The sequence below is a fragment of the Bos mutus genome, chromosome 6, assembly GCF_027580195.1.
Source record: "Bos mutus isolate GX-2022 chromosome 6, NWIPB_WYAK_1.1, whole genome shotgun sequence".
Classification (NCBI taxonomy): Eukaryota; Metazoa; Chordata; class Mammalia; order Artiodactyla; family Bovidae; genus Bos; species Bos mutus.
Window position 1 is genome coordinate 89,788,677 of NC_091622.1, and position 8,733 is coordinate 89,797,409.

The 8,733-nt window shown below is 42.8% G+C and overlaps 1 pseudogene; it reads left to right on the forward strand.

Moving 5' to 3' along the window:
- Positions 1-185: 185 nt before the first annotated feature.
- Positions 186-4,252, forward strand: LOC102273978 (ferritin light chain pseudogene; annotated as a pseudogene).
- Positions 4,253-8,733: the final 4,481 nt, after the last annotated feature.

Sequence of the window (8,733 nt, forward strand, 5' to 3'; positions counted from 1 at the left end):
ACTCTCCTCTTTCACCCTCACCAAGAGGCTTTTTAGTTCTTCTTCCCTTTCTGCCATTAAAGTGGTATCATCTGCATATATGAGGCTGCTGATTGTTTCTCCTGGGTATCTTGATTCCAGCTCAGGATTCATCCAGCCTAGCATTTCGCATATAAGTTACTCTGCATATAAGTTAAATAAGCAGGATGGCGATATACAGCCTTGACGTACTTCTTTCCCGGTTTTGAACCAGTCAGTTGTTCCATGTCCAGTTCTAACTGTTGCTTCTTGACATGCATACAGATTTCCCAGGAGGCAAGTAAGGTGGTCTGGTATGCCGATCCACAGTCAAAGGCTTTAGCATAGTCAATGAAGCAGAAGTAGATGTATTTCCAGAATTCCCTTGCTTTCTCTCTGATCCACGAATGTTGGCAGCTTGATCTCTGGTTCCTCTACCATTTCAAAACCCAGCTGGGACATCTAGAAGTTCTCAGTTCACATTACTGCTGAAGCCTACCTTGAAGGATTTTGAGCATAACCTTACTAGCAGGTGAAATGAGCACAATTGTATGGTAGTGTGAACATTCTTTGGCACTGCCCTTCTTTGGGATTGGAATGACTAGACACAAGTTAGACAGAGGTCCCAGGGCAGCAAATCTAGTCTCCTCTCTTCAGTGTAATCACTTCCTCCCTTAACAGCCTCAGTACAAGGGACACAGGGAACAGACCAGGAAGTCTGACAAGTGTTTTGTGATTTAAAAAAAAAAAAATCTTCATAAAATACTGTAACCACACTCTCTTTCCCTAGGAAAAAAAGACAGCAAAGCATCCAATTAACCTGAGAGAAAACATTCCTATGAACTGCTATTAGAATGAAAGAAGCTATTTCAAACATATTTAGCTAAAAGCAAGTTAGTTTGGGTTCCTGTGATTTTCAAAACTCTAATCCATTTTAATCCTTTAATTGCTTTGTACTTGGGCTGAATTAGGAAGTTCAAGTTTTTGTCCATGAGTCTGAAGTCTGAAAGAAAATCCTGTGGTTCACTTTTTAGAAGGAGATACTTTCAGTACCCTTAAAGTATTTCTAGGGATTATCCCAGAATAGGGATAATTTTGAACTTTAGGAACATTGGGTTAAAGACAGTTATATTAAATAGGGTGGAGAATATCAAACACAAAGGAATGATTAAATCAAACAAGAAACCATTTCTGCAGTTGTCATTCAAGAGAGAAGAGGCTATTTCCAGTTTTAAATCAAATAACTAAGGTGTGACTAATTTTCTCTTTTTTTGAGTAATTTTTATTGGAGTATAGTTGATTTACAAAGCTGTGTGAGTTCCAGATGTGCAGCAAAATGAGTCAGTTATACATATACATATATGCACTTTGGGGGATTCTTTTCCCATATAGATTACTACAGAATATTGGATAAGTTCCCTGTGGTATACGGTAGGTCCTTATTAGTTATCTATTTTATATAGAATTGTATGTATATGTCAATCCCAATCTCTCAATTTATTTCTCTCCCCCCTTCCTCCCCTGGTAACCATAAGTTTGTTTTCTACATCTGTGACTCTATTTCTGTTTTTAAAATAAGTTCATTTGTATTATTCTTTTTTAGATTTACATATAAGTTATATCATATGGCCTTTGTCTTTCTTTGTCTGACTTACTTCACTCCATTTGGCAATCTCTAGGTCCATCCACGTTGCTGCAGATGATATTATTTCACTCCTTTTATGACTGAGTAATATTCTATTACTACCACATTTTTATTCACTTCCATTGTCAACTGACATTTAGGTTGCTTCTGTGTCTTGGCTATTGTAAAGTGAATAATTTTCTCCCGTATATAGTTTAAGGGCTTCCCAGGTGGCGCTAGTGGTAAAGAATCCACACGCCAATGCAAAAGACATAAGAAATGCAAGTTCGGTCCCTGGGTCAGAAAGATCCCCTAGAGAAGGGCATGGCAACCCACTCCAATATTATTGCCTGGAGAATCCCATGGACAAAGGAGCCTGACAGGCCTTAGTCCATAGGCTCTCAAAGAATCAGACATGACTGAAGTAACTTAACACACACACAAATATATATTTTTAAACTACTTTTCTTGGTAACTATAGTTGCATCAGAAGAGAAAACTAGATTATTGCAGGGATAGGAATGGGAGGGAAACCTGCCTTCTATCAGAAACACGTTTGTACTGTTGGAATTGGTACCACATACATATATTTATGGGCATAAAGCTAATAATTTATTAGTTGCTTATTAAATAAATAATTTTGTGAAAAATGTAAGCAATGTGCTAAATTCCACAATTTCCAAATGCAGCAGTTAACATCATGTAATCCTTTCCATAACTTCAGCCAGCAGATGTGTTATTTGGTCTTATTCTCAAGCATCTGGTTTTCAAGATGGCTCTGCTGCTGACTCCTCTGCCCTGGGGTGGGATCAGTGATGACTTGTAACACCCACAAGCTGATTGTGTCAATTTAACATAAAGAAGAAAAATGGAGAATAACCTTTCAGTCCCAGATCTCAGGTTTAGTGCAACATCCTCAGCTCATTTGAGAAAGACCTACCCAGCTTAGGGGGTAGAGAATACAAAGCATGCCACCTCTTCCCCAGCAACTCTGTAACATGGAAGAGAAAGACACATGGTCTTTGTTCTCCCAAAGCAGGCCCAGATGGAGTTCCAGGAAAATTTTCCATGTTTCTCTTGTTGCTTCCTCACAGGCTATCTGCTCTCAGTGAGTAGGGAAGGAGGGTCTCCTTTCTCTCTCTTGTTTGTCCTCTAACACCTTAAATCCAGTGGGATGATGTTCATTTTGTGTGCATGTGTGTGTGCGCACACACACACACATACTCACACACTTCCCCATATCATAAACCTGACTTCTAATAACTCCAAGGTCTAAATTTCTCTTTCTTTTCTCCTTTCCCTAACTCATATTCTGGCTTCATCTCAAGTTCATCCCATGGGATGGCTATGGCTCTTGTTGAAACAGGATATTCTGAATTCTGTTCTCCAGATGAACCCTTAAGAATAGGGTTCTTAAACTCTAAGGTGCCAAAAGGGAAGAGGAAAGAAAGGACAGACAATGAGCTGTGGTTGATTATAGCTCAAAAGGGCATGTGATGGATTCCCTTATTCACAGGGGTCGATGACCTGCACTAATAGAATCCAAAGCCAGTGAAGTATGGATTCTAAAAAAAATCCACTGGTTGGAGGTAGAGTGATTATTGACAGAAAAATGTTGCTAAACAGGAGTTTACTGGAATTTTCCCTGGAGGACATTGCCTGAGAGACAAGTAACTGGAAGTGCTTTAACCAGCCTCAAGCCTTTGTTACTTTCAGTTTATGGTGTGTGACTATAAACAGCTGGACACAACTGAAGCGACTTAGCATGCACCCACAAAGATTCATGAGGAGAAAAGAGCTAGTGAGAGACACACAAGCCTTAAGACTGGTTAGAAAAAAGAGGTTGGAGACATATGAGGGGTGAGAGAAGAAATAGTTAGGGGTTAAGGATCTCTTTTCTGGAAGTGCACTCAGCAGTCCCGCGTATCCGTCTCTTGCTTCAACTGTGCTTGGAGGGAACAGACCCAGGGACACCCCTTGCTCTAGCCTCCGACCACCCTCCAACATTTTTTCCAGTCACAACATTCAGAATCAGCCACACAGCTGTCCACAATCACTGGCAATAACCACTATTTTTTGAGCTTAACTCCTTATTACCTGTCAACCATAAACTCCCAGATTCGCCAGAATTATTCCACCGAGGTGGAGACTTCTCTCCACCGCCTGGTCAACATGCATCTGCAGGCCTCCTACACTTACCTCTCTCTGGGCTTGTATTTTGACCTCAACGATGTGGCTCTGGAGGGTGTGGGCCACTTTTCATGAATTGGCCAAGGAGAAGCACAACGGCCCAGAGCGTCTCTTGAAAATGCAAAATCAATGTGGGAGCCACATGCTCTTCCTAGAAGTGCAGAAGCGTCTCTAGATGACTGAGGTAAAACCAAGGATGCTATGGAAGCCACCCTTCTCATGGAGAAGAATCTGAACCAGGCCCTTTTGGGTCTGCAGAGCCTGGGTTCTGCCCGCACAGACCCCCACATCCGTGACTTCCTAGAGAACCACTTCCTAGATGAGGAGGTGAAACTCGTCAAGAAGATGGGTGACCACCTGGCCCACCTCCACAGGCTGGCTGGCCCCCAGGCTGGGTTGGGCGAGTATCTCTTGGAAAGTCTTACCCTCAAGCAAGACTAGGAGCCTCTGGAGCCCAGCGGCCTTTGAGGAGCCCCCTAACATCAGAGCATCTGCCTGAAGCCCCTCTTTACATCCACTAGGCAGCTTTTTAACACCCTGGAGAGACCACTCTCAAGCCCTGGACCAAATGGAAACAATAAAGCTTTTTGAAGCCATATATATATATATATGTTTTCTCCTGCTGACAATGATACTCAAACTCCAGAGGAACCTATGGGCTTCCTTCTTGGCCTCCCCTCACCAGCTTCCCTCTTTCTCAGCCTGAGGTAAGAGTGGGGGTTGGGCAGGTGGCCAGAAGCAGTGGGGCAGGGTTTCCATGGGAACCCCAGGGTGTCTGAGAGACTCTCTCCCACTCCAATCTTACACAGATTTCCTAGCCTATGCACCCCCATTTCACACTTGGTGAAAAAGAAAACAGGCGTTTCCCTAGAAACAAAAGAAGTTTAAACCACACCCCATTTCTCTCCTCAACTTCTCAGTTTAGAATAAGTAATTCTATGTTGTTGCTTTTTAGTTGCTAAGTCATGTAAGACTCTTTGCAAACCCATGGACTTCCCACTCGGGGATCGAACACAACTCTCCTGCATTGATGGGCAGTTTCTTTACCTTTGAGCCATTTCTGGTGGCTCAATAGTAAAGAATCCACCTGCCAATGCAGGAGACACGAGACCCGCAGGTACGATCCCTGGGTAGAGAAGATCCCCTGGAGAAAGAAATGTCAACCCATCCCAGTGTTCTTGCTTGGAAAACCCCATGGACAGAGGAGCCTGGTGGACTACAGTCCATGGGGTCACAAGAGTCAGACAGGACTTAGCGACTAAACAAGTTAATTCTAATTCTATTCCCTATACTAATTACTTTCTAGCTCAGTAGATCTCCTCAGTAAAATGGAAAAGATTATAATTAGACCCATATACTATTTCATTTCATGTGAGCTTCAAAATAATTCTGAGCTATAGGAAATGAGATTTCACCCTCTTTTTTCAAATGAAGAAAATGAAACCAGCTTCACCGTTCAGACCTGAATTTTATTCACAATGCCCCATTTTTACAAGGAAAAACAATTAAGAACTTCTAGTTAACATTAGGTTCTACTCAGACCTTGCTAGGAGCAACAAGTTATTAATGAAGTAAAGTAGATTTGATGTAAAATAGTGAAAAAGGAGTTGCCAGCTTTGGAGACTCTATATCTCCAAAAGGATGAGTTAAGCTGACAAGAGCATTCTGTCACCGAGGAAAACCTAGGGTGTAGAGAGTGTCCATCTTTCTCAAACACAGTGACACCTTTTGCAACTACTACTACTTTTCTGCTGAGACCCGTAGAGAACCAAAGCAGGAGGTCTCAGAGAAGGATGTCAAAAAAAGCAAATTAGGGCTTTTCAAATGATCAGACTGAACAAAATGCACTGCAAAATGAGATCCCCTGGGGCTAAGTTCAGAAAAACAGCCAGCTCCCTGGGCCATCAAGTTAAATTCCACGGAGACTATTCCAAAATGGAAAAATCTCTACCTGCCAGATGATCTCTTGGGAAGGGTACTAGATATGCATACCACTTGGAGTGGGTACAGTGAGACCCCCAAAAGGTGATTGAGTGACTGACCTGTGTAAGGAGGGTGGGGTGACTACAGGGCTCTGTTTTTTAATTGTTCTAGATATATTTGGGGCCAGAGCTGAATTGCCTGGGATAAGAAAAGGAAGTTTGAGCCCCACTCTTGTTTTAGTCCTTCCCACAAATAGCCCGACTGTACTGTGCCTCCCTTCTAAACAAACATAGAATGAATAAGTTTTTTTTAATATCTATTTAAGGGGGAACCAAACTACTCATCAGCCTGGGCTTCTCACTTGTGTTAGTGTCATCCAGATTTAAGACATGAGTGCTTCAAGAGAGTCAGGCTCAACTTTTAATATTCAGTGAGTGTTTATACAGCACCTACTGTATGCCGGGCACTATCCCAGATCCAGGGAACACAGTGAACAAACAGGCAAAAGTTCTTACCCTCAGCAATCATACTATAGTTTGGTGGAAGGAGACACAATAAATTTAAAATACGTTAAAATAAATTATAAAGTATGTTAAGAAGGAAAAAAGTGCTACAATAACAGGAAAAGAAAGAAGAACAGAGTGGGGAGGATGGGGTGTGTAACAGGCTAGGTATGTGTGCAAGATGGCACTTTCCATGGGCCAATCTGGATCGACCTCCTTGAGAAGGTGCCCGCTGAACAAAGGCTCGCCAGAGGTGAAGAATGAGCCTGGACAAAGATAGGGGAAAGATTTTCCTGCAGAGGAAACAGCTAGGGGTGGACCTCATGGTGAGAAAGTGCCCAGCACCTTCAAGAAACAGTGAGGAGGAAGAGGGAACAAAGAGGGGATGAAGTCAGAGAGGCAGGGGCAGGGGGATCGGAGATCAAGGAGCCAGACTGCACAGGGCCAGGGGGGATAGAGGATCAAAGAGCCAGACTACACAGGCTCTTATAGACCAACAGAAGAATTCAATTTTACTCTGAATAAGGGAGGCCTTAGAGGATTTTAAGCACATGACTGATATGATCTGGCTGATTTATGTTTTAAAAATATAATTCTACTAGTCATGTTGAAAATAAGCTATAGAAGAGGAAGAAAGAAGCAAGGACACTGCTGGTTAGGAGTCCCTTGCAACCAGAGAGAGATGGCTAGTGGCTAGGAAGCAGTGAAAATCGCTCAGTCATGTCTGATTCTTTGTGACCCCATGGACTGTCCATAGAATTCTCCAGGCCAGAGTACTGGAGTGGGTTGCGGTTTCCTTCCCCAGGGTATCTTCCCAATCCAGGGATCAAACCCAGGTCTCCCGCATTGCAGACAGATTCTTTACCAATTGAGCTGCAAGAGTAGCCCAAGAATACTGAAGTGGGTAGTCTATCCCTTCTCCAGCGGATCTTCCCAACCCAGGAATCAAACTAGGGTCTCCTGCATTGCAGGTGGATTCTTTACCAACTGGGCTATCAGGGAAGCCCTGGCTAGCAAGCAGGGTTTTGACAATTGAGGCAGTGAGAATTGATTAAATTATGGATATAATCCTAAAGGTATAAGCACTACCTTCACCCTAAAACTCAATTATGCCTCACACTCTAAGTCTTTACATAAGACAAAACACAATAGTTTAGTCATTAAGCAGAGCCAAGGACCTTTATTTACTCCTTAAGAGTCATAGATAAATATTCTGAGCCATATCCTGTGAGCTGTTTTGCAGGTACTGAAGCCCCCTCACCAGGCAGAAGAAGATGACTCTATGAAGAGAGGATGACTACATGATGACCAGAGAAAAGCTGTGGCATAAGCTATTCCACTTCACTCAATTCCGAGAACTGTCCCCAAGAAGCAGGAACAAACTCTGAAACTAGAGATTAACTGTACTCAAAACAACCAAGATGATGCTCATAGGACCGTCACATCACTGATACTGAGATGACTGTCAGAGCTGACTGTGCCATCCTGCTCCCTCCCTCCACTCATACAACCTTGAACCTCCACTATAAAAACTTCTGCTCCTTGAGCAGCAATCAGGAGTTGGTTCGCAGACACAAGTCCACCTTCTCCCCTGGTTGCCAACCTCCAAAATAAAGTTACCTTTCTTTTCCCTCGTCTCCTGAGAACTGGCTATCAAGCGATGAGCAGCCAGACCTGAGTTTGGTAACAAAGGTAAAGGCCACAAGATGTCTTGACAGATTGGATGTGTGAGAGAAAGCAAGGAGGAAAAGGAAAGAAGGAAAAAGAGGGACAGAGGAAAGAAAGAAGACAAAACAAGAGGGAGAGAGGGGAGCAAGAGAGAAGGAGAGAATGGGAGAGGGAAGAGAGAATTCAAGGTTGACTCTCAAAGTTTGTGGTCAGAGCCAACTGAAAGGATGAAGTTGCCATCAACTGATACAGAGAAGACAGCAGGTAAGACAAAATCACTTGGAGTAGCCAATGGCAACCCAATCCAGTATTGTTGCCTGGAAAACTCCATGGACAGAGGAGTCTGATGGGCTACAGTCCTTAGGGTCACAAAGAGTCAGACACGACTGAAGCGACTGAGCACACAGCACACAAGATACGTTTAAGGAGAAGATGAATCATTCCATTTGGGAATGATTGGGACATGTTGATTGCAGATGTCAAGATGGGCAAGGAGAGATGCTGAGAAGGCTGCTCAAAATATCAAACTTAACATGTCCAAGAGAACCCTACTCCTGCACCCATCACCTCTCACACCCAATCCAAAATACCCCTTTGCAGTCTTCTATTTCTCAGGGTATATAGACATTCTATTCAATATAGACATTTACTCAAGCCAAAAACCTTGAAGTCATCCTGGACTCCCTCTTTCTGTCATATCCCACACCTAATTATAAACAAACATTGTCAATTGTTCTCAAAATGTACTCAGACTCTAATCATTTCTCACTCTGTCCAATGCTGCCATATCTATCCAAATCACTAATTTTATCCATTGAAAGTAATGGC